Consider the following 25,771-nt stretch of genomic DNA (forward strand, 5'->3'; position numbering starts at 1 on the left):
CACTGGCTACTGTTGACAGGGTAGTTTCTGTCTGTGGAAGATGCTTCTACTGGCAGTATACTGAGCCAAGTGGGGAGATCCCACCACCATGTACTAACTCACTCCAGTGCTGCTGTTTGGATGTTGGTATTGCTCTGTTAGCAAGGAAGTAAGATGCCACAGTAGACTGAATAACAGAACAAGAGTTGTACAGTGGAAAGAATCTTAGGTCTGGATACAGGAAACACTGAATCAACTAGAAATCACGCCAGGTGTCACTACGTTCTGCCCAATTTACCTCACAGTCTGCATTCCACTCACAACATGGGGCTACTCAGAATTATTTATTCGTATACGAAATATCCAAGGAGCACAGAGGTGCAAAAAGAGAATCGCTTTTAATCATCACAGGTAAATTATTTACCTCTGAGATAAATTAGGCCAAGCATGCTGGTACTGGGCTACATAAAAAGGTGTATTTATCGCATCTGTAATGTCCCTTCCTCCGGTGAATTTGGAGGAGTGGAAATAAGGTTGCTCTTAAAGTTAATTACCTGAGCACCTCACAGGCAGAAGCATTTCCCAGCTTTGACTCTCCTTCCCTCAAAATTGAGGCTGTACACTTGAAAAGTATTGCTCTGTCACTGTAGCACAAACAGAGACAGTGTGCTTCTTCTGAAGATCAGTTGTTAGAAGCCGCAGGAAAGGAGAGGGCTCTTGTATTGAAGCCCTGCTTTTGGGTTTCCCACAGTTATCTGGTTGGCCACTGTGAGAACAGGGTGCAGGACTAGATGTGCCATTGGTCTAATCCTGCAGGATCTTATTATGCCCTTACCATAGTCCTTACCTGCCAGGGTCAGACAATGTCCTAGAAATCATTTGTTGGACATGTGCTCTCACACATGTGTGTCTGCCAGAAACCCTTTGGTCTGTCATTCCACTTAGGTCATTCAAGTAAGGATAGAAATGACCTCACCTAGCTTGTGTTTCTAATTGTTCAGGCATTATCTAGCATTACACTGTCAGGATGCAGATGGACTGTAAATCTCTAGAGCTGAGTCCTTTCTTATCACAGCATAAATTGCCGAGATCAATACCATGCTTGTGTCATGAGGCATTACTCAAGTGTGAAAAAAATATGCATGGGCACCTTTCCCAAGATAAGAACCAGCTGTGCCTGGAAGATCTGAGAAAAGCCAACTGCAAAGGTACCTACAGCTGATGTTCCTGCTGTATGTGCACATTTTGTGCAATTTCTGTCATACTGCTGAGTCTGCCCAGTTCTGTCTTTTGCCTCTGGGAAAATTATTCTAGTTATGTGGAGGCAGTGCCTCCTTCATTTCTGGTGGAGATACAGTGCTTCCATCTCCTTCACCCCCTTTTCTTCCAAACCTAATCATTGTCATCTCTCAGTCTGCCCAGCCTCCATAAGGGATTTTGCTGTTGTTGAGACAAATCTGTTTTAAATTACTTCTGCAAATGTTGGCATTGCCAGAATGCTCCTGGTTCTCTCTTTGGGACATGAGAGAGAGAGAGAGGACATCTGCCCCCCTCCAGCATCCTCCAACCTTGCAAAGAAAACCTGATTGGTGGTTCCTTTTGAGTTTGGAACTCTTTCAGCCCTGTCCTAAGCATGTAACTCAAAAAGAAGCCCCATTAATTTGGTGGGGCTCACTTCCTAGCAGATGCGATGAGGACTACTATCTGTAGCCCAAAAAGTACAGGTGGGAGCTACTTGAAGAAGATGAAAAGTAGAGGGAGGGCTATTTGAGAATTAACGAATTGTTGGATTTAGGATTTGAGAATAGGTTTGGTTGGCATGCATATTTATGGTATGACAAAACAAAAGTGCATAAAGGATTTGGAAACCACGTATTCCAAAGATCTCTATATGAAATATGGGATAGGTATAAAAACCTATTAGAACATAAAACACCATGGTGGTTGTCACCTTTGGTAAAAAAGATAAATATAAGTAAAAATCGGGCCACATATGAAAAGTTAGTAAGCAAAGACGGAAATAATTGGAAAATTAAACCTTATGAAGAGGTAAAAGAATATGTAAATGACTGGTTGCACTATCGCCAAATCAATGAAATGTTTAAAGAAGATTTAAAGAAAAATGGATTTGGTTATACTAAGTCGAAATTCAAAATGGAAATATTAAATAACAAATTTAAAACATTGTCAAAAATGTATGAATTGCTGTTGAAATTTCAGTTATCTGAAAGACAATTGTAACCAACTGACTACGCTTGTAGGACTACAAGAAGTTTTATAAGGAGAGCTATATGAAATATTTCAGAAAAGATTTATGCGAATGGATTTTAAAATGGATTATTAAAAGTAACAGTTAGGATAACAAATGTAAGATTAAGAGATGAGGTTTGAAAATCATTAGACATGGTTGATGGAAGTCTCAGGCTAAATAGCCAAAATGTTGTAGAAGATGAGATGAGAGGTTCTGTTTAGAAAATATATGCAAAAACCCATAAAAATGTATATTAAGAAAAGAGGATTAATGACTCTTTCTAAAATATTTCCATGAACTGGCCATAGATTCATCTTGACCATAGACACTGGCGAAGGAAGAGGATTGTGGGGGGAGCGCACCACCCACCGCAGCGTGATCCCGGTGGGGTGCCATCATGGCTGCCCCCCCCGCCCGAACTGGGCACCACACCCCCAGGACACTTACCATCCATGCCCCCACCTGCTCTCCGCCCCCCAGCGCTGGAGCCTGAAGCTCCGTCACTGACCATAGATTCAAAATATATTCTATTCCGGAGTGTGTGCCCCATCGCATTTACAATGCTGAATTTGATAAAGGCTCTAATTCAACATTAGACAGATTGGGCAAGTCAGAATGGCTTTTGATCCAGCAGAGGTGTCTACTGACATAAGATGAAGGAAAGCAGTTGTCTCATGCCTCCTTCCTTGGCTGTTCTGGGTGATCCTTCAGTCCTCTGTGACAGATTGCAGGGGGCGGCACACTGGAGGCTGTGTTAGGAATGGCAGAAAATCACCTGTGCTACACTTACATTACCAGGTGCTGCTGCTTGATCAAAAGTTATTCTGCAAATGTAATGGCAGCCTGGCATTTCACCATTCATATGCTTCCCTGAAACGTATTTTAAATTATATCTATATATCAACTAGATTTATAGCTTGTTAAAGTATATTTCAATTAATTGTGCTAGGTTAATATGTAATTTGATCCCAGAAATAAGAACGATTTTAACAATCTGTTCTGTTCATCATGACATTTGTTAGCATTTGTGTAGGAAATAAGTATTGTGCAGCTCTAATTGGTCTGATGATCACTCAGAAAAAAGTGAAGTAATTATCTTTTTTTAAAAGTATGGAACTGACAATTTTATATCCTCTGTATCTATCTTTGAGTAGGCATGTGAAGTGGCAATGGTTCAAAATTTAGCTCCCATTACCAAAAGGAATTACATGGGGGCAGAGCTGACAAAAATGCCTGCTTTATCTTATCTTCAGTGCCCTTATGTTGTTCTATGATGTTATCTTTGGCTACGTATTTTATGGTAATATTTAAAATTTCAGGAAACCATTTCCTGGCATGCTGGAAAGAATGAATCATCTTGCCAAGTGAATTTACAATGAAGGCGCAAGACTTGTTTACCCCTCAAGTGTTCAAGGTTACAAAACAGAACACTGACAAATAAATAAATAAAATTTAAAAAAGTATTGCTACTCCGAGATAGGGCTGCAGTCTAGAGAACCACACAAAAGAACTATATCATTTAAAATTTGCATTTGTTGGAGGGGGATCAAAAGTCTATATATTTGTTGCTGATTTCCTCCCACTTAGTAGTAAAGAACGCCAGATTTATTTTCTTATTTCTTTTGCTAGGTTTCCCAACAGTTGGGCTAATTCTAACATTTCATGGTGCTTGCTGCTCCAAGTTTGATTTGCTTGGCTTTTGGTTTCTTGGATTTACATGCGAGTGTTATATTTTCTTCTTCTAGGGCTGCGTTAACATTTTATATTACGATACTTGTCACTGAATGCAGGTTTTTGAAAGAGGGACATGCAGACATCTGCAAGAGCTGGCCCCCCACTCCATGTAAGAGGGCCTTTTTCAAAAGCTGCGTTGCAGACATGCCTTTTCAGTATGTTTTATTGTTGATCACACAGTTCTCCAGAAGCATATGATTTGTTAGAGTGACTTTGATCTATACTGAGACACATGAATGGAGACGCACCGCTCTGGCAGGCAGATTTTCGAATCCTTCCTTTGAACCTCTCGGGCACATGGCCGCTGTAGGGCTTTTTGCTTAAAAGCACGCAGATGCCAACAGAATGCGTCTTCCGAAAGGTGAAAGGGGCTCTGATGGAAAGAGTCACTCCACTGAGGCTGCAAGTTCCTTCTTTCAGCCCAGTCGTGTTTGTACTTGGAACCCATGCTGAGAAGTTACTGTACCGTACAATTCAGCATTGAAGGGCTCTTTCAGAAAATGTCACTGTTGCTTAGCGAAACGCCCTCTACACATACACAAACACAGACTCACAAAAAGGCGTGTTAAAGGTCTCATCTAGCCAGGATTTCCCTATCATCCCCCTCCCAATGAAGAGCTCTTAATTTGGAAGCTACAGCTATGAGGTTTAGATCACGGGGTGGTGGTTTTAACCGTCAACATATTTCCATGAAAAATGTGCCGTTTTCTGAGTAGCAAATAACTGAAAGAGCTTCATCCGTTTAATTAAAACATCACACTTGATTCTGATAATTATGGCTAAAAGATTCCAAAGAAACCAAAGTGTGTACACACACACACACACACACACACACACCTGATGCTTTAGAGCAAGGCATCTTTACACAGAGTTATGTTCATTTTCTCCCTGTGCTAAATGCTTGGAAAATCCTTTCCCCTGTTACAGTTGGGGAAGAGCTGTAGCTCACTGGCAAGGAACATGCTTTGCCTGCAAAATATCTCAGGTTCAATTTGCAGCATCTCCAAATAGGGATGGAAATGACCGCCTGCCTGGAGAGCTGCTGGCTTGTTGGTGTAGACATTGGCCTGAAATAGATGGACCTATGCTCTGGCAGGGGATACATGGCAGCTTCCCATGTTCTTAGGAAAATGGGGTTTTCACACAGCAGTAGGGAAAAGCAAATATTTCCCCCCTAAAATAATAATATGTATATAGCGAAGCATAACAATACGTTTTCAACAATATGTGAAGAGACCCATAGAGTACCACAGGCATGCTTTGAATATTTTTCTCCCTATTCACAACTCTTCACAGTGCCCTAAGATTTAGTGGTGGCCAGTGAGAGGGTTTTGCTAGGTGAATTGTCTGCTGTGCAATGACAAAGTGGTGGGTGAGAAATCAGTACATGGTTTCGGAGTGGATAATCTCCCCTGCTGATGTCGCCAGCCTGTGTCCACTCCAGAGTAAATACCCACCCAGCAACATTGCATTGGCAAAGTGCTTGTGGCAACGTCTTCACTGATACCTCCTTGCATCTAAAAAGGCAACTGCAGGATCTCCCCTTTTCCACATACCACAGTTACCAGTGGTTCTGCCTAGCAAACTGCCTTACCAGTCACCACTGCTAACTCTACTCTTTGAGTTTTCTCAAATTTAGATCCTTAAGATCCTCAGCAGAACCTCTCCACTTTTGCCCACCAATTAGATCAGTGAGGTTGATAGGCTCCCATGCTTTAGTTATTCCAGAAAGCCTTGAGAACCTAGCCTGCCTCAAGTGGCCTATACAGTGGTACCTCAGGTTAAGTACTTAATTCGTTCCGGAGGTCTGTTCTTAACCTGAAGCACCACTTTAGCTAATGGGGCCTCCCACTGCTGCCGCGCCACCAGAGCATGATTTCTGTTCTCATCCTGAAGCAAAGTTCTTAACCCGAGGTACTATTTCTGGGTTAGCGGAGTCTGTAACCTGAAGCGTATGTAACCTGAGGTACCACTGTACATGATTGGTATTGCTTCTTTGTTTTGGCTGAGATGACATGTCTGCTTTTCTTCAATGGTTGGTACTGTGGTAGTTATGCTTTATAATATGACTGGAGTATGGGAAGGGGCATAGCTCAGTGGTAGAACATCTGCTTTGCATGCAAAGGTCTCAGGTTCACTCTCTAGCATCTCCACATAAGTCTGAAATCCTGGAGAGCCACCACCAGTCAGCGTAGACCAGTGTTTCCCATATTTGATCTCCAGCTGTTGTTGGATTACAACTCCCACCTCCCCTAGCTAGCAGGACCAGTGGTCAGTGATGATGGGAGTTGTAGTCCAACAACATTTGGAGACCCAAGTCTGGTGTAGGCAGTACTGAACTAGGTGGACCAATGGTCTGTCTCAATATAAGGCAGCTTCCTGGATTCCTATTAGTGCTGGCTTATTAACGATGGTGGGATTGCAGTAGTCTTCTTTTCCGATTATGTCAAGTAATGTTAGTATCCCAAATGTATTATGAAACCTGCACTCAGAAAAGTGTTCTATAAATGAATACAACTAATAGAGTTTTACCTCATAACCTTCTTTTACGCCATTGGATGGAACCTGCTGTGGTAGATGACAACTTCAAGGATTGAATGGGATGATTAAAAGAACTATTAATTTTTATTTTTTGCAACGCGTGTCAGTAATCGAACGGGCATTTTATATCCTGATCTTGTGACCTTCTGCTAATGGATTGCTTTGAGTCTTGGCCCGGACATTTCTTTATGCTGACAGCGGAACACAGTTTGTGCCACTCCAGATTAGAACCACCGGTTTATATATAGTAGCAAAAGGCAATTGTAAGACACTGAGTCAATTGTGTAATCATGTACTTGGTGGGAAATAAAAATCTGTCATGACCCCCTCAGGCAATCAATTTATGCCCTGAAGCATGAGATTTGATTAACCATGTTATTATCTTGGCTTGCATAGCTACAAATGTTATATGCAGTCATAAAATTACCCAGGCCTTAAAATGTATATTTTAAAGGATCCCAGAGTACTTGACTCTGTGACCTCATGAGACTGAATTCCAAAAGCTGTAGCTGCCTCTAAAATGGCGCCTCCTTTTATTTACTGCAGATTTTGCTATTTTATAGCACTGACTTCCCCCTCATTTTCTCTCATTCTCCAGAGGTATTAAAAAATATGTCCTGTTATTTCCCTTTTGAAATTTTCAATAGCACAATCAAGAGCCTTCTAAATAAGGCTCTGAGCTCCATCACTAAAGAGGAATAATATTCAATGATCATTTCCAAAACATTGCCAAGCTTATGAATGCTGCTTTGCTCTCTCCCCCCACCCTTCAGTTTGTTGTGCTATTTAAAGATCACATTTTTTTGGCCTCTTCCGCTTGTACTTGTTACAGACTTCTCCTTATGCTAGATGAAAATCTGGTTACCCACTCCTCATGGAGAGGCTTTGAACCATCAGCCTGAGCCACACAGAGAACCTCTTCACAAACAAATGGCTTTAACCACTTGAAGCTGTTTCCTTGCAGCTCCTACACTGACTGTAGAATTGGGCCAATCAATAAATAAATCGAGATACACAGTTAAATACCACTATTGTAGATAGACACACCACTGACAGAGTAGATTGTCATGTCTGTATACTAGACCTAACTGATTTGAGAAGTACATGGCTGAAACCAGTAATGCTACATTGGTGAAGTGAAGGGATAGAGACATATTGTAAGCTTCCTTCATCACAGCCCTCATGACACCACAATCATCACAGCCAATAAAATAAAGTGAAAGCTATGAAACTTGCAGAACTATCACATCACACAACACACTTGATGTTTCTGCACATTACTAGGGGAGAAAGGATCAGAAGAGGTGCATAGTTGGCTGGTGCTGTTGATGGCAATATGATGCTCGTATTGCTTAGTTCTACCCAACTGTGTGAGCATTGATGTTTTTGTGTATATGTTGAGGAATTATCTATTTTTTTCAAGAATTATTGAGATGGGCAGATTCAAAGGAGAGGAGGCAGTTCTTCAAGCGGTTTGGTTCCAAGTATTATTTCATTTTCATTTCACTTTTAAGTTATATACCGCCTTTCTATATTACTATACAACAACAAAATATGCAATAAAGGTCACGCGCCTTATAATAATCCAATCCAATACAAAAAGTCATAATAAAAACATAGCTTTAAAATAATCAGCTTATATCAAATAAAGAAATATTCAACAATCCAATAGAATATAGTAGTATATGATAAAATTAACTATCAAAATATCAGCAAATAATAATTAAACAGAAATCCACACTTAACAATTACAATACATAAATACTAAATTATAATCAATAAAAATAACAGCAAGTCACAATGCATAATATACCACAATACATACAGAACCATGTAAAAGGGTGAAATTGAGAAACAAAGATACACACCTTATAAAATTATTCTTTTTAAAAAAAGCATTATAGGCAATGACCAACGTCTTGAAGTGCACTAGGAAACAGGGACAGTGAAATATTAATGGGGGTCACATGATCCCAGCACCTTGCCCTAATCAAGATTTTAGCAGCAGCATTCTGCCATTGAAGATTCCAAGCTGTTTTCAAAGGCAGCCCAGCCCATACAGAGTGTGTTGCACTAATTCAGTTGAGGGAGGTGGACCTACCAAGATGGCCTCCTCTGCTGATCTCAACACCTGCGAGGGTCTGTAGGGAGCCTTTAGTGCACTCTATTCCAGACAGACATCACAAACTTTATTTCCAGAAGCTGTGGTGATGTTCCCTATTTTAGAAGGATGTTTAAAAGGAGTGTTCAAATTCACGGACTGAGGTTTACGAGCCATGTTCATCAAATGACATAGCCTTCATCTTCTGGGTGAGAGTACTTCCAATCATCCAATGCTAGACCATTTAAGAAGAGCCTGTGAGTTCCCCAGGACATCTGGCTGCCTACTACCGTAGACAGGGTGCAAGACCAGGTGAACCAGCTGCATTTGCTGTGAATGGTTGGCTCTGTTTAAAATGCCAACTGTGAAGACAGAGGATTTTAATATATATTTTTATCTGAACAGAACTTGTTAAATTTGGGAGGGGGAGCAAGAATATGTCTGTTAAAACAAATTTTTGTTTTGCAATTATAATGCAATGCAGAATTGCTTTCTTATTAAAATGGCAAGGGAATTGCTGGCAAGCTTTATAACGGGAAGCCACTGCTTCCTTCAGATGTTGTTTAAATAGATGCATTCCATCATTCTTCAGACTTCAATGGATAATGAAATTGAACAAATGTTGCACAGGCTGAAATCATTCTTAATATGACAGACAAAGACAGTCGCAAGAAGAAAACATGGACAATTCAGCAGTGTCTAAACAACTGGTTTCTCCCTTCCTGGCCAATTTCCCTGAAAATTTAAAAAGGTATTTAATAACCAACACTATCCATATATGTTCAGATTGGCCTATTATTAAATATTTGTTGTTGTTTAGTCGTTCAGTCGTGTCCGACTCTTTGTGACCCCATGGACCAGAGCCCGCCAGGCATTATTAAATATATAGAAGCTTAATGAATCCTATTTCCATGGAAGACATCTTAACATAGTTTTCTTCATCTTTGTTATAAGTGATACACTTTTATGGGAAACATTCAATAACCTAAGGGAATGTTGGACTGGACTCAGTGGAAAACATACCAGTAACATTTACTTGTTTATTTATTGCCTTTGTATCCTACCTTCTTTTCTAGGGAACTTGGGGTGCTTTGCATGGTTCTGTGCCTCCCCATTTAATCCGCAGAACAACCCTGTGAGGTAGGTTAGGCTGAAAGGCAGTGACTGGCCCAAGGTCTCCCAGTGGGCTTCATTGCCAAGAGGGGGTGTGAACCCTGATCTCCTGGGTCCTAGACAAACACTCTAACCACTACACAACACTGGCTCAAAGTTTATTGTTAGCATCATAAAAAAAGGAACCTAATGACAAAACTTCTGAGCTGATCTTCAGTAGGGGTATACATTTGGATCTGGCCTTAAATTATTCACAATTGGTTCTCGCTGAGTAAGTTACTCATAGCTACCTGATTTACAGCAAGTCTACTCTAACCCTGTCTACTCAAAAGGAAGTCCTGCTGAATTGATAAGGACTTATTCTCAGGTATTTGGGGTTAGGACTGCAGACGTAAATAGTACCTAAACACAACTAACTTAGACTGGAGCCAATCTATATGCTGTATTAATGAGTGGAGGTTGCTTAAATTCCACTGGTGTCAACTGTGAGTGAGTCATCTAGGAATCTGCAGCCCTGGTCAGATAAACAGCAATAGCGTTAATTCTGTGTACATGGCTAAGAACCCCATGTTTGCATTGTGATTAATGTATATAAGGCCTAATTGGATTAATAGCGCAATCCTTTATGTATAGACTAAAAAATAAGTCCCACTGAGTTTAATTGGGCTTGCTCCCAGGTAAGTGGCCACAGGCTTACAGGCAAATATGTTTAACGTCAGAATGGACATGTTCTGCTCCAAGTTTCTCTAAGGCACTGTCAATTACAATGGATACATTCTGAATAGCCTTCTGAACTGCTAAGAACTCATAAGGATAGCAATTCAGATAGTAAATTGTCCTCAAGCATTTTCCCCAAACAAGTACTGCTGCAAAATTTTTAACAATACCCAAAGCTTGGAGTAATGTTCCTTATTGTTTGGATTGCTAGGCAGCGACTCTAGCCCCCAGAAATAGAGGGGGAAGGTGGCAGATCAAAAAGACAAAACAGAAATCATATTGTGATAGACAGCTCTGTGAAAAATCTCTTGTTGCTGTAAGACTTCAATACTCTGTCTGGGCTGAAAGGAACGGGGGGGGGGGGCAAGATGAAGGCAGGAGGTGCACTGGGTAACTCACAGAAGGCTGTAGGGATTGCCTGGGTGGGTCACACGTGGCCCATGGGTAAAGTGTCAATGGAAACTAAATCAGATAGTGTTAGATGATGCTTGGAAGACATGTAAAATCCTTATCTAGGGACCCATCTCTAGGTGTCACAAGGTCCTCCTCCTCCACTTCTAGGATAACTCATCTTGGCAGCAAAATATGGTAGTCTCAAAATTCATCCCCCAAAATTAAGAAAAACTAATCCAAAAGCTTAGGAATGCAGGACATTTTGGTCATTAAAATGCTGGACATCGCATTGCACTACACCCCACATCCAGCTTAATCATTTTCAGAACTGCTGTCACCTTTTGCCTTATTGGCTGTGGAATTTTTCTGCTGTTAGCACTTTCTTTCTTTTTTTAAAAAAGTGTATGTTATATACCCTTGTCAAAACCAATGTGCATTTTATTCACCTCATTCTACCTGCAACTAAGCTCCCTCGAACAATTTTGCCTGAGGTACAAAAGAGATGCTCCCCTGTTACTTCAGTACATTCTGTTACTTTTCTGGATTTTTTTATAAATACCCCAGTAATAATAGTGCCTAACAGTGCTTGCCTGATTCAATACAATGGTTTTATAACTCAAAGACAACGAACATTTCTTTAGGCCTAGTATCTTATTTTATATTTTTGTATCAGACAGAGAGTGAGGACACTGGGCTGGGGGAGGGGGTTCTGAGCAAGCTTGCGGCAAGGGAAAGAATTATTACAGGAACGAGGAAATTAAAGCTAGGAAAAGATCGCCCAGCCACTTTCTTATTTCAGTTGAGACCAAAGAGTTGGCCCAACCTGATAGAAAAATATTTCCTAAGGGAAAGAGAAGAAATCCAAACTGCTCAAATGTGTATCAGAAAGAAAAGTTAAGCCTTCAGGATCAGTTTGCTCATGTTTTGTTTTGTTTTGGTTTGATCACAAAGACCAGCATTTGGACTTCCTGTCTGTAGGTGATGATGATACAGCACATCCCTGCCATATCCCCTTTCTTTGAGGCTCAGGTGTTGTTTTGGAGAGAATTCCCTCTGTGATTCCTGATAATTGAAGGAAGATAAGAATAGCAGATCCCTCCATATTCTAAGATCCATCTCTCCCACTGGACAAATGAGTCACGATTAAGGATACCCAGGTCTTCTGGGACCACTCTGCAGATGGCTGGCAGAAACTGCTTTGCTACCTTTCCTGGCCACCTTTCTGCTTGAATTTGAGCTTCACCAAGCCAGGGTTGTTGTTGTGGTGGGGGTGTGCTTTTTTGGGAGGGGGGAGAAAGAGTGTTGCAGCTGATTCCATAGAGCAGGAGCATATTCCCAGAACACTTCCAGAACACTATAGCATGAGACCATAATGAATAAGAGAATGGCTGCAGTATGTGACATGCAAAGCAAGGAAGTACACAAGCATACATAGGTGGATCTGAAGGAGGTGTGTGAAAGGAAATAATCAAAGATGTAGAATGAGTCCTCTTTCTCGCCCTTGGTGATGGAGCATAACATATCTCATTTCCAGTCTCTCAAGATCAAGACTGCTTGAATAAAGCAGCAGGAGAAAATGTCGTGACAGTTGTCTAGAGTCTTCCTATTCCTTCTCCGATGGGAACTCTGGCCCTCATTCCATCAGCAGATTGATTTTTCCATTTCTTTTCCCTTCACTGGTTTTAAGCTAATCAGTCCATTCCTTGACAATGTAGAATGGTTCCCTAATGGATATTTTTCCTAGTGAAGTGTCCAGTCTCATTTTAATTAGCTCGGATAATGGACTCTCGGCAAGTTCCCCCGGGAACCTGTTCCAAGGTTGTACAGATCTTGCTGTTTGTAACTTCCCACTCCCTGCTCTTCAGCTTCACTTTCCCCTTTCTTGATTTTTATTGTATTGCTTTCTGATAAGGTACCAAAAACAAATGATCAATGAATGTGTTCCTATAAAAAGGAAACACGTTTTAGTAGCTGGGAGGGGATACATCTAAAACAGGCAAAGGAAGAGAGGGCCAACATGCATCATTCCCCTTGATGCAAACAAGTGTTTGAAACTGGTCATCTGTGGTGTGGTTAGAAAGAAGTAAGCCACAGACCACAAACCACAGTGCTTGAGGTTTTATTAAGGAACAAGTATTTATTCTGAAACGAACTGCATTTCAAAAACATTTTTATGGCGCTCCAAGGATACAGGATATGCACAGGTTGGATAAGTTCCTCCTTGTAGAAAGACTGGACTGGGACTTTTTAGTTTACAAAACTAAGGGAAAACATGATAAGGCTGGATCAGGTAACACCGCTCCCCAATCTTGCCTATTTCCCCTGAATTTATGCATAAAAAACAAGTCATGCAGGCTAAAATGGCATAACTGCCTTCTGACTATTCCAAACGACAAAATTAATTTCTTCCTCCTCCTCTCTACCCTCCACCACTAGCGCCACAAAATATGGACCTAGCCTTTAACCTAGGGAGCATTCCAAACCCAAGATCCACTGGGATGAACAAGTTAGGATTCAGGAGATCCTTGTCTCAGCTGGCTGATTCCTGGCACACCTGGAATGCACCAGCGTAAGACAAACATCCTGGTTCTGGTGGAGATATGGCTGTGTAACTCCTTCATCCCAGGAAAGTAGTGAGAGCAGGACAAGGCAGGGGGGGATTTACAATGGATCCTACTTCCATTCAGCTCTGCCATGTGACCTGCCAAGCCAGCAGAACTCAGGCCAGCAAAAAAGCAAAAAGAGAGTGTGTAAGTGTAAATTAAACTCTATTTAAACGACTTGTTTCCTTCTGCAAGACTTAGGCTGGCTCGGCCAGCAGTAGCCCCACTCCCAAACAGAATTTGGAATAATTTATGTGGGCTTAATTTCAGGCAGTGTAAATTTTGTTGGCTTTCTGTACTTAGCATAGCTCTGTTGGACACTTACGTGAAAGATGTGTCTGTAATGGAGAACCTTTTAATTACATCTTGGGAGCCCAGCTGACAAGGAATTGACAAGCGACTCTGAGATTTCCGTGTCAGCACATCACCTTACAAGAAACAGAAAGGCCCCAAAGGTTCTGCTCAAAGTGTAGAATTTTATTACAGGCTATTAAGGCAACTATCTGATCCAACTAAGACTTATGTCAGTTTGTTGTTAGCTGGGCTCTCAAGCTGCTAAGTGATTATTATTATTATTTAACACCACAAGTGAAAGGATAACCTTCAGGACTACCAAAAGTCATGATGGTTATGCTCTGCTTCCACAGTTGGAGACAGCAAAGCCAGTGTGGTGTAGTGGTTAAGAGTGGTGGACTCGTAATCTGGTGAATCGGGTTTGCTTCCCCACTCCTCCACATGCAGCTGCTGGGTGACCTTGGGCCAGTCACACTTCTCTGAAGTCTCTCAGCCCCACTCACCTCACAGAGTGTTTGTTGTGGGGGAGGAAGGGAAAGGAGATTGTTAGTCACTTTGAGACTCCTTAGGGTAGTAATAAAGTGGGATATCAAATCCAAACTCTTCTTCTTCTTCTTCTGAATACCACTTGCTGGAAACCACAGGAGGGGAAAGGGCTCCTGTGCTCAAACCCTGCTTGCTGGTTTCCCACAAGCATCTGGTTGGTCACTGTGAGAACAGGAGGCCATTGGCTTGATCCAGCAGGTTCGTCTGATGTTCTTAGTGCTCCTCATATGTGGACTGGGCCCAGACTTCATTGCCTCCACCTTCCATGACTGTAGCTCCCATGCCACAAAGACAGCAGAAGAACAGTCATGAAGAACCACCCAACACATTATTTGGAATGACAACTCCATCTCATGTTACATTTATGGGAGCTTCCTATGCTATCTGAAGGATGGGAGAAGCTCCAGGTTACATGGGAAAAAGTGGTGCTGCAGCTGCATCTCCTCCCCACCCCAGTGTTGCCACAGGACATGGGAGAGGCATCACCAGTTCCTTTCAGGGCCCCAAGGTTTCCAATGGTACTTTCCTAGCATTAGAAGCAGCTATGCTGTAATTGATCTCAGGCCACAAAGGCAGAGAAAGGGGTGCAGGTTCTGCATAATGTGTAGGTTGCCACTAAGTGAGGGTAATGGAAGATGTGGTTGAAGGTAGGGATAAGTGCTCTGAAAACAAGCTTTCTTGACAAGACTTCAAAGAAAGAGGCACACTCCATTTGACCATCCCCATTCCTTGGGTAATGAACATTCTGCTGTTAGGACTACAAAGCCCACCCAAATTTTGCCTCAAGGAACTGCATGTAGGATGCAGCCCTCAGTCATTAAAATCAACGGCTTCAGTGGGAAGTCTATGTTTCATTTTATGAGTTTTGTATGGGCGGGTTTTTGTTTTGTTTTATTTGTCAGAATTCAGAATATTTTGGCGAGGGCTGGGTGGCAGGCATACAAAAAGGAAGGGGAAAGGGGATAGCAAGAAGGAATCACAGGAAGAAACACCGTGGCTATTTATTTCATTTGTGATTTGCTTCCTTTGAAGCATCCCAAAGTGATTTCACAACGAAGCATTTACAAAGCGATTGCATTTTTTTTTTTAAAAAAAAAGATTCAAAACTATTACAGATATAAACATAGTTAAAATAATTACAGACGTATATAAAAACAAATCCTGTACAGATACTTGCTGGGATAAAAAATATCCACTTAGAAGGTTTTTTAGAAGAGGAAAGTCTTCAGCAGACACTGGCAAGACATACAAATGTGCCTGTCTGGTACATAGTGGAAGGGAGTTCCAAAGGAGAGGTGTCCTGATACTAAAGCTACAATCTAACCATGTTTAGAAATAAGTCCCTTAGAGTCAATTGGGTTTACTCACAGATAAATGGGATTAGGATTGCAGCCTCTAGTTCAGCCTTTCCCACCATGTTGTTGCACTACAAATCCCATCATCCGTAGCTAGCAGGACCAGTGGTCAGGGATGATGGGAGTTGCGGTCCAACAATAACTGGGGACCCCAGGTTGAGAAAGGTTGCTTTAGTTGACAAAATGATATTTGCTATATGCCACCTCCCAAAGAGCACAGTGATCAGTTGGTTATATAAATTGGTGTGATATACACACCACACACACACACACAAAATGCAGAATATGTATGTAAGAATATAGATATAGATATGCACAGAATATATATGTATGAATATATATGTAAGAAAGATGCAGGACATAGCAGAAGCCCTGATACTTTTATAGGTGAAAATTATTACCTAGTTTCTCTGATTTACAAGCCTTTCCACTTTACTTTTTTTTCTTCCATGAGAGCTAGTATCATGCAGGTTTTATGTTGATTCGTTTTTACAGCTGAGGGTCTGGGGAAGATGAATTTTGCACCTGACATCAGAGTCCAGATGGTGCTCATATGAATGTTTGGAAATGGCACACGTATAATCCAATTAACGTCTATCAAAAGTGAGTAAAGGTTTGTAGAAAACATCACAGAAATGAGAAAAGCAAGCCTGTTTCCTTGCCTACATCCTAGAAGGAAAAGTTTTTTAAAAGCTACCTAGGGATTGTATCAGAACAGTGTTTTTTACTAAAACTGAGAAGAAACTACCAAATCAATGTGCATTTTTTCTTCAGATTTTTGCAAAAAGAAACACTGATATTGTGCATCTTTAGACTTTATCAATATTAATTGTTCAACACAGTTTACAAACAGTGCAATTCTGACCATGGGTGGTATTCAACTAAGTTTTTCTCAGACCAGACCTATTGAAATTAATGGATCTAACTTAATCAATTTTAGTGGGTCTTCTCTGAGAAAACATATTTGAATACCACCCCATGTCTACTCAGAAGTAAACCGTATTGCATTCAGTGGAGTTGACTTCCAGTTAAATGGGATTAGGACTGCCGTTTTAGCATCTATCTTTTTTTACTTGGTATCTCAGAAATTCAGTTGATTTTCTTAATTTAACAGAATGCCATCAAGCAACAAACAAGGTGGAAGGTACTTAGTTTTGTAAAAGGGAAGAAGCAAAGTAAACATATACCCCTGGATATGGAATAGAAATTAGTATAGTAATATAGGGAGCTGCCTTCTGCCTTGTCCAAGCTTCTTTCCCTTCATCCACTGAGAGCCAGCTAAGGCTTTGAATGCATGGTTAAACTACCCCTTGGATTTCAACACTGCACCCCAGTCTTAGAAATGCACAGTTTGCAAAGCTCTATTCTCTCAACTTCAGGTGCTCATCAAATAAATTTGAAAATGATACTGATGTACCTCAGAAGGTTGTCGTAAGGACTGTGGCAAAAATATACCTGAATACTCAGGCAGAGTAAGTCGGAGAAAAGCATAGAAATGAGGTGCTGTTAGCATCCCAGGAGTCTGGTTTTTGTCATAGGCAGCTGGACCACCCAAATCATTTCTAGGTAATTTCTATGGCCATTCAGATTAACAATGCATTTATATGATGCTAAATGGGACACGGATGGTGCTGTGGTCTAAACTACTGAGCCTCTTGGGCTCGCTGATCAGAAGGTTGGCGATTCAAATCCCCGTGACTGGGTGAGCTCCCGTTGCTCTGTCCCAGCTCCTGCCAACCTAGCAGTTCGAAAGCACACCAGTGCAAGGAGATGAATAGGTACTGCTGTGGCAGGAAGGTAAATGGCATTTCTGTGCACTCTGGCACTTGTCACGGTCCTCCGTGCACTGGTAGTGGTTTTATCATGCTGGTCACATGACCCAGAAAACTGTCTGTGGGCTAACGCCGGCTCCCTCAGCCTGAAAGCGAGATGAGTGCTGCAACCCCATAGTCACCTTTGACTAGACCTAACTGTCCAGGGGTCCTTTACCTTTACCTTTATGATGCTAAAAAAAGACATGGCTCACTTTCTCTGCAATTTGATAGGCACTCGTAAGGGCCAATATTTTAGCATGCTTTAGGCCAGCAGGTTGGTGCAAAATCACTGCCCAAACTCAATGCATTCCTATGAACATTTGGAATGACAAGCCTGTTGTAGAGTTTTATGTTGAGACTTTCAGGGCAAGGTGCTAAACCACAGTCCACTCACTGCAAGATGGCATAACACATTCATAAGGCCAACTGGAGATATGCCTTTATTCTGAAGCTTTCTGTTTCTGAACGGGGTGTGTGCAGAATTACAGCTGAGGCAATGCACCTCATTCAGAAAATCTGCTGATTTTTATGCAGATAAGAATGGAAACCAGTTTTGAAAGGAGAGTAGTTTAAGAGGATCCAAGCCATGCCAGTGGGTTGCAATGACCATTCAGAAACACAGATGCTTGCGACGGAAGGCACCAAAGGCTGCAGATGACGTCTCAGGACCAAACATATGCCAATGCTGGCCATTCAGATGTCTGCTTAGTTGCCTGGGTGTACTCTGAGGTTGTAATAGAGGAAAGCTAAAATTGGCTACATCACAGGGTTGTTGTGATTTCTACTGAGATCCTGTTTTAGTACCAAAATGAGTGAGAGTGGGAAGTGGGAGACAAGGTTGTAAGCATCCCAAGAGCTTGGGGGAAGGGGTCCCTGACATATCTGTGATTAATGGTGGGTCTCAACTTTATGCAAGCCATTTCTTCATTTCCTACAACCATTTGAATACTGTTTTGCTGGCCACTCCACAATTTCATTGATCAACACAGTGGACAATAATGCCTGCAGATCATCTAACAGGGCCTGAGCTATGGGGAAGGGCTGTAGCTCAGTAGTAGAGCATCTTGCCTTGCATGCAGAAGACCCTGGGTTCAATCCCCAGCATCTCCAGGTAGGACTGGGAACACCCACCCACTTGAAACCATGGAAAGCTGCTCCCAGTCAGTGTGGACAATATGGAGCTAAATAGACCAATGGGCCAACTCAGTATATGGCAACAGAAATTCCCCTGTTTTTCAGGCAGAGAAGGGTAGAAAGTGATGGGTTTGCAGCAGCAATTTAGCATGACATAATCTCTTACCAATGCAATGTAGTGGCAATTTGGGAAGGCAGGTTTTGGTCACCGGCCTCTCTGTGTGGTTAACCAATCACCCTGGAGTTGAAGTGGCTATTTAAAGTGGGTATTTCAAATGGCAATTCTCTGTCACTTGTTTTAGTACATCCCAAAATTAGCCCTGACAAATATCTCATGCATCCAAAACTTGATGCAGTCTACTTGTTCAGAACAAAAGGGCATTTATTTCACTTGTGTCCTGCAGAGGAGAAGCCCCTGTATAAAGATTCCTCCAGCATGTCCTTTTTGTGGTGGTGGTGAAGTTGGGTGTTGAGGGGCATTATTATTATTATTATTGTCATCATCATCATCATCATCATTGTTACTACATAGCTGATCAGTGTGCATGCCCTGTGCCTCATCTCCCACTTCTCCTCCCACCGTGAGAGGGAGGGGTCTTCTTTTCCCACCCCCATTTCTCAGAGTTCCTCCCCTCCACCTCACAGTGTGGGGAACTTTCCAAGCAGCACTTCTTGGCTGTTCTCGCTCTCTAAGCCCATTTTCGCTGGAAGGGTGTGGCAGATACCTGAGGAGTTCAGGGAGGGAAAGTGTGAGGCACTAGCAACATGCCAGGACTGGACCTCTTTACCTTTGGGCAGAGGGAGGCGGCGGCTGGCATGCGATCCCTCCTATCTCATGCAGCCTGAGGAAGAGGGGGGGGGAGGAGTAGGGGGGAGTTGTGCATGCGTGCGCTTGTAGGGGTGTGTGTGTGAAACGATTAGAGAGCAGGGCACCAGTGCCAAGGGCGACCTTTCTCCAGCCATCTGATGCCTGGTGGTGCCCACTTCCCTCCTGCTTCGCCCCCCCCCTCCTCGTTTTCTCCCCTGTTGCAAGCAGCTGCTCTGAAGAACAACTCGGCTGCCTTTCCAAGGTACGGCGCGCTCCCGGAGGAGCTTCTTGTTGCTCTTGGTAACGCAGGGTGGTTCAGCATGGCAAGGATAGCGCTCTCTCTCTCTCTCTCTCTCTCTCTCTCTCTCTCTCTCTCTCTCTCTCTCTGTGTGTGTGTGTGTGTGTGTGTTCTCGTGCGGGAGAGGGTGATCTCAAACTTTACCACCCATTAGCGGATATTCGAATAACGATAACCCGGCGTTTTAGACACACACTTCTGCCCCCTTAATCTAGTTGGGGGTGTCTCCTCCTTGCGTCTGACTCCTTTTGAGTTAAGGGAATGATCATTTCATTCTATGTTTCGAGGAAGAAGGGAAACCTGGGAAGCTGTGATCATCTCATCTCTCCTTGTTTTGTGTCTTCAGGGAAAGCTCATTTAATTTTTATGGCTCAATGGGAGAAGTTCCACACCTGGCTGTATTTGTGTGCATGTGTATTTTACTCGACATATTTGAATGTTTTACACACACGCGCATTTTTCTTTTTTTAACAAATCCAATATATAAATAATTGGGGTGGTTATAACGTATATCAGAGTACTCTCACCACATTCTACCCCCCCCCGGAAGACGATGAACATCACTGGCCGTTTATGCTCAGGGAAGGGGTTTCACACCTGGTGCAGTGGGAGGGGGATCAGGTAAACCCTTCCCCAGCCCTCTGTTGCTCTGTAAATGGGGAAAAGACATTTCACTCTGGAAAGCGTGTGTATGTGTGGTGCGCCCGGGAATGTTAAGGGGGTGGGGATAATTCACTTTGATGGGTTAAACAGGGGCTCCTTCCCTAAAACACATGATTCCCAGGTACCGGGGAACGTTCCTTTCATCGTTCCAGGTCGCCACAGGGTGAGCAGGTCCCTCGATGCCCCAAGACACGCATCACCCACCCACCTCTCTCTCCCGCCCTCCCTCTCTCACTCTTTCCTAGGGAATACTACCAGCTCTCTCTCCCAGCTTTGCAGCGGTGTAAAGTGGGGAGGGGGGTTGGCTCTGGCTGTCTTTTTCCTCCCTTGAGCAGCAGCAGCGTGCGTGTGTGTGTGTAGAGCTGCGAGAGATTTGGGAGGTTTAGGGGCTCGTTGCCATGGCTCCCTTGAAGCTCTGCCGAAGGAGATATTGATGCCAGTCACGGAGGGACCCTTCTTCCTTTCTGCACGCTTGATATTTTCTTCCCTTCTTCTCTCTCTCTCTCCCTCTCTCTCCTCCTCCTCCTCCCTCCCTCCCTCCCTCCCTCCTCCTTTCCCCTTTTGGCGGAGCAGGCAAAGTGATTAATTTGGCGAGCCGGGACGGGGCTTCCTGGTGCTGCGCTCGCCTCCAGAGCAAAAACGGAGCCGGACTCCCTGGCAAACTCCTGCTGCCTCTTCCCGGAGAGGTCCACACAGACCCCCCCCCCCACCACACCCAGGGGCTGCCCAGGCTGCAAGGTAAGAGAGAAAAGGACGGATGAGGGGTGGTGGTGGTGTTGAAGGAGCAAAGAGTGTGAGAGAAGGGGGGAGGGGCTGCTCGCTCCCTCTCACCTTGATGGGAAATCGATGGCCATTGGCTTTCTGGACGAAGCCAGCAGGCGACTCCGGGGCTGTCCAGGACGGGCAGGAGAGCGACAGGAGGAAGCCCGGGACGGGGTCTCCAAAATATGGGAATGGAGCCGCGTTTCTTCCCCACACCTTGAAATATGCAGAGATGAGGTGGGTGGGTGTGGCCGGAGCAAAGGCAAGGCTTACCTATGGGCTCACCTGGAGGGCTGCATTTAAAACCGCGCGCCCCTCCTTCCCCACCTCAGTTTGCTTCCCCTGCCCGATGCCATGGGCAGTTTAACAAGTGCTTGGCTTGGCTTTCCCAAGGCATGGGTTGGTGGCGGGGTTGAGCGAGGGAATTTCCTCGGAATGGTGCCGTGTTGAGTGTTGAGCTTTTCCTGCGCGCAGGTGCGCGTGAGGTACCACCCCCTTTCTATCCAAGGAAAGAGATGCTCTCAGGTTGTGGCTCTGACTCGTATTGCCAAAGTATGGGGCGTGGGGATTTCACGTTTAAAGTCCACCATCGCCCCTCAAGAGATCGATCAATTGTGCAGTCCCGGGAAAAGGGGCGGGGACTTTCCTCTCCCGTGTGTCGGTGACGCCTGGAGAAAGTTTGCATATGGGCGCCGTGCGTTGGAAACATCAGAGAGACCGTTTCCTGAGTCTCTGGGGGTGAAGGGGGTCGTTTTGTGTTTCTCGACATCGACAAGTGCGAAACAAAGATGTATGCTGCTGAATTTGAGGATTAGATACCTTTAGTTGTTTGTGCTATATGAAACACTTAAATCTCAGGGCTGTGGGTCTGAGCCCCACATTGGGCAAGAGATTCCTGTGCTGCAGGGGGTTGGACTAGATGACCCTCGTGGTGCCTTCCAACGCTATGATTCTATGTCATGCTGGATGTTTTGGATGCATTCAATCTTGCAGGGCTTGGTTTGGTTTTCCAGTGGGAGCACAGCTCTTATTTTTGGAGATAGTATTTCATTCAAAAAAACGCCAGATGTGCTTAAAGGTAAAGGTAAAGGGACCCTTGACCATTAGGTCCAGTCGTGGCCAACTCTGGGGTTGTGGCTCTCATCTCGCTTTATTGGCTGAGGGAGCCGGCATACAACTTCCAGGTCATGTGGCCAGCATGACTAAGCCGCTTCAGCTGAATGAGAGCAGCGCACGGAAACGCCGTTTACCTTGCTGCCGGAGCGGTACCTATTTATCTACTTGCACTTTTTGGTGTGCTTTCGAACTGCTAGGTTGGCAGGCGCTGGGACCGAGCAACGGGAGCGCACCCCGCCGCGGGGATTCAAACTGCTGACCTTCTGATCGGCAAGTCCTAGGCTATGTGGTTTAACCCACAGTGCCACCCGTGTCCTCTGTAACTGAAGAGCACCTGAGATGTTACGGTGGAATGGCCTATGAGTTAGAATGTTGGCAAAGCCAACTTCCTGCACATTGGACTGAGCTGCGGCAGGATAAACCCTCCCCTACACTAGTCCCGCCTTCCCTCCCAAAAGCCACTTCCTCCCACATGCTTTCCTTTCTGGTAGAAGTTCCTTCCAGCCTTGAAGGCTCCGAAGGGGAAGCAGAGCTGGGCAATGGATCTTAGAAGGAAGAAGGCAGGGTGGAAATTTCACACCCTTCTGCCCCCTCCACAAATGCTTTTTAGGAACATGGCAGCAACCTAACACAGGGTTGAGATGTTTGGGTGTATTGCCTTGGATTTGAAAGCAGAGTTTCTTTTTTATAATAGAAAAGCAGGGTGGAAATCCATTAAATAACTCAAAGGAATTGGCTGCCCCTGAGTGTGTGTCTCAGACCACTGGATTGAATCCAGTCTCAATTTGTTTTTTATTTAATAGCAGCGAAAGGGAGGAGTGCACTGCCTATCAGAATGTAGTGCAGGAGGAGGAGGATAATTTTAAACCTTTTCTCCCCAGCCATGATCCTCATGCAGGATAAGGGTTAGAAGAAACAAACAAACCCTGCCATTGGTGCCAATGAGAACCCTCTCTTGCCCAAGGCTATTAGCAGTTTGTTGACACAGTGGTTCATTGACAACATCCTACACACTGCGGTCCCCATGAAAACTGCTTTCTCCTGCAGCACCTGCTATTAAATTTTAAAAACTTGGTGTGGCTGCTAATAACATGTTTAGAGTCAATGTGTCAGTTTGGCCCTAATTTGTCACACACCTGCTTGAAATCAGTGCGTAAAGTAAGCCATTAATAAAATCAAGTTCTGCTCATTTCACTTGTACCTAAGTGGAAGTAACTTTAGTCTGGATCATCTAACATATAGCTTGGTTCCCTTCTGATATTGTTGGACTACAACTCCCATCATCCCTCATTATTGGCCATGGTCACCGGTGGCTCTTGCCTTTTGGGACTAGGAGGATAGAAAGCAGGAAGGCCAACAGTAGGTGAAGCCTGAGCCAATGACAGCTGGAGCCAACTTCTTCCAGGTTCCTCCCTGAGTTCTGCATGGGCAAAATTGAAACTAAGGAGGAGGAAGCCAGCAGCCAGGGCTTCTTTGGAGGACCACATTCAGCTACCAGGCTGGAAGTTGTCCACCTCTGACCTAATCCATCAGAAATCCATTTGCAGGGTGGTGGGCGTGGTGAATAAAAGTGTAGACTCTGGTTCAGCTTGATTTCAAATTGGTCTCAGCTAATACAAGCTGTTTTCCAAACAAAAACTAGAGGCTATATCATTCCTCCAGCCCCCAAACCATATTTCAAAATTCAGAAACGACATCAGGAGCAAGACAAGGCATGAATGCTTCCACTACGTGTGAGATCCTGCCTGCCTGCCAACCTCTCTCCATCCCAAACCTTACATGATGGCAACTTGAGTGAGTGTCTGCCTCAGTTCTTTTTGCAAATCTTTCCCTTCCTCAAAGGGCAGCAAATCCCTCACCTTCCAGATGGAAACAGTGTAGCAAGATGTGTATGCCAGTGGGGAGGCTCTGCCAGTGACAGAAGAAGGAGCTTAGTTTCAGCTTCCCTCTTGATAGAAATTATTTCCCCTAATGCTTTTCTTCCTCCAGACATACAAGCCCTTGAACTCCTGCAGGAAATGACAGACTAGCCTCTCATTAGCTGGAAATGTCATTCTGAACTCCATTTTTAGAACCAGGAGACACCAAGAAGACTTTTCCAATCGTTGCTGGAGCCCCATGCTGCCTGAAACTCCATCATTCTTCTCCATTGTGGGGATGGGGAAGGGTAGCTGACATCAGAGAGATGTCACTGATCAGGTTCTTCTTCAAGGGTTCCTTTCTTCAAGCATTTGATAAGAGTGCTTGAGGGGACCATTTGACTATTGGACCAGCATCTCTTTCCCACACATCCCTATTTGATTTCATTCTTAAGGTAACCCTGATGTTGAAGCAAAATACCCAAGACTACTGGACTGAGGCATGCATATTTTTACAATGCTTTGGGGGCTGATGAGGCTAGCATTCTCAGGATAGTTTTCTTTTAGAGGAAAGTACTGTTCTAGATAGTACCACTTGAAGAACCATGTGGCTAATGCCCAACTGTCATCTGCTGCTGCTATCATAAGAAGCTCATATTTATCTGGTACAAAATATAGATTTTTCCAGATCACAAGTTGTGGCTGACTTATACATTTATGTGTCATTTCTGAGAAGTTTTTTTTTCTGGTTCAAAAGGCAAGTCAAATGTCTAAACTATGTATAGATCAGCAAGGGATTCCTGGAGCATGTGAGTTTTGTGTGACAAAGCATCCCTGCTACCCTTTGAACCTCCCAGTACCAATACCAAGAGTAAGAAGCATGGCAACTATACCAGCCCTGAAACTATCATTTGGGTTAAATCAGGCCACAACTTTATTGACTACAGATGTAAGAGGTTTGGCATAGGCAGGAATCTGCATGTATCTGAGCTGCTGGTGCCCGCTTCCTGAAAATGAAGGTCTTTTTGTCTTTTAGGGAATGAAAGAGAGAGTGAGGAGCTAAGAGCATGAATTGAATTGGATCGTGTGGCTAGTTGCTGGGAATTTCAACTGGGGAGAGTGTTGTGCTCAGGTTCTGCTTGCGGGTTTCCTATTATAGGCATCTGATTGGCACCTGTGAGAAAAGGATTCAAGGCTAGATGGGTCTTTGGTCTACTCTAGCACAGCTGCTTGGATGGTCTCATGAGGCAGGGGCTTGTCTGTGGAGTATGCCCACCTCAGTTCTGGTTGCAGCAGTTTGAGTAAGGACACTAATTGTTGCTCCAAACACAATGGACTAGTTCTTTCAGTATGAAATGAAAATGTTTCATTGAAACATTAATAACAGTCAATGCATTTGCATTGTACTTTGGGTATGTAAAAGTTTATTCATAAATGGAAGAGCATACTACCTACGTCATCAGTGACAGTAATTCTCTACTGTACTACTGTGCTGCCAAGAAATGAATAGTTGTATTCTTTATGAGGGCTTGCAACAAGAAAATTAGGATACTGTACATACGTTCAATTGTGGGTCTTTGGATTATAGTTTTCTATTCAACATAGTAGCTGTCACTCAGAGGAGTGCAATTATTACAGGCATTTAGCATGTGCTACGTTGATAATTGAACATAATGAGTGAAAACATAAT

General features: G+C 43.5%; 1 protein-coding gene and 1 long non-coding RNA gene across 7 annotated transcripts in view; both read left to right on the forward strand.

Annotated features, from left to right (window-relative positions):
- The window catches only part of LOC310757399, a 495,892-nt gene that overhangs the window by 282,690 nt on the left and 187,431 nt on the right, over positions 1 to 25,771 (forward strand). The gene's annotated exons all lie outside the window — the stretch shown is intronic.
- CHL1 (cell adhesion molecule L1 like) overlaps positions 19,449 to 25,771 on the forward strand; it is a 193,754-nt gene continuing 187,431 nt past the window's right edge. For 3 of the 6 annotated variants that reach the window (XM_083600452.1, XM_083600447.1, XM_083600451.1), the window contains exons 1-2: positions 19,449 to 19,645; positions 20,918 to 21,082. The gene's annotated coding sequence lies outside the window, so the exon portion shown is untranslated. Of the gene's footprint in view, positions 19,646 to 20,687; positions 21,083 to 25,771 lie in introns of those variants that run through there. The other 3 variants (XM_083600449.1, XM_083600450.1, XM_083600448.1) reach the window with 2 other exon arrangements.

The sequence above is a fragment of the Podarcis filfolensis genome (assembly GCF_964270895.1).
Source record: "Podarcis filfolensis genome assembly, chromosome: 2".
Classification (NCBI taxonomy): domain Eukaryota; kingdom Metazoa; phylum Chordata; class Lepidosauria; order Squamata; family Lacertidae; genus Podarcis; species Podarcis filfolensis.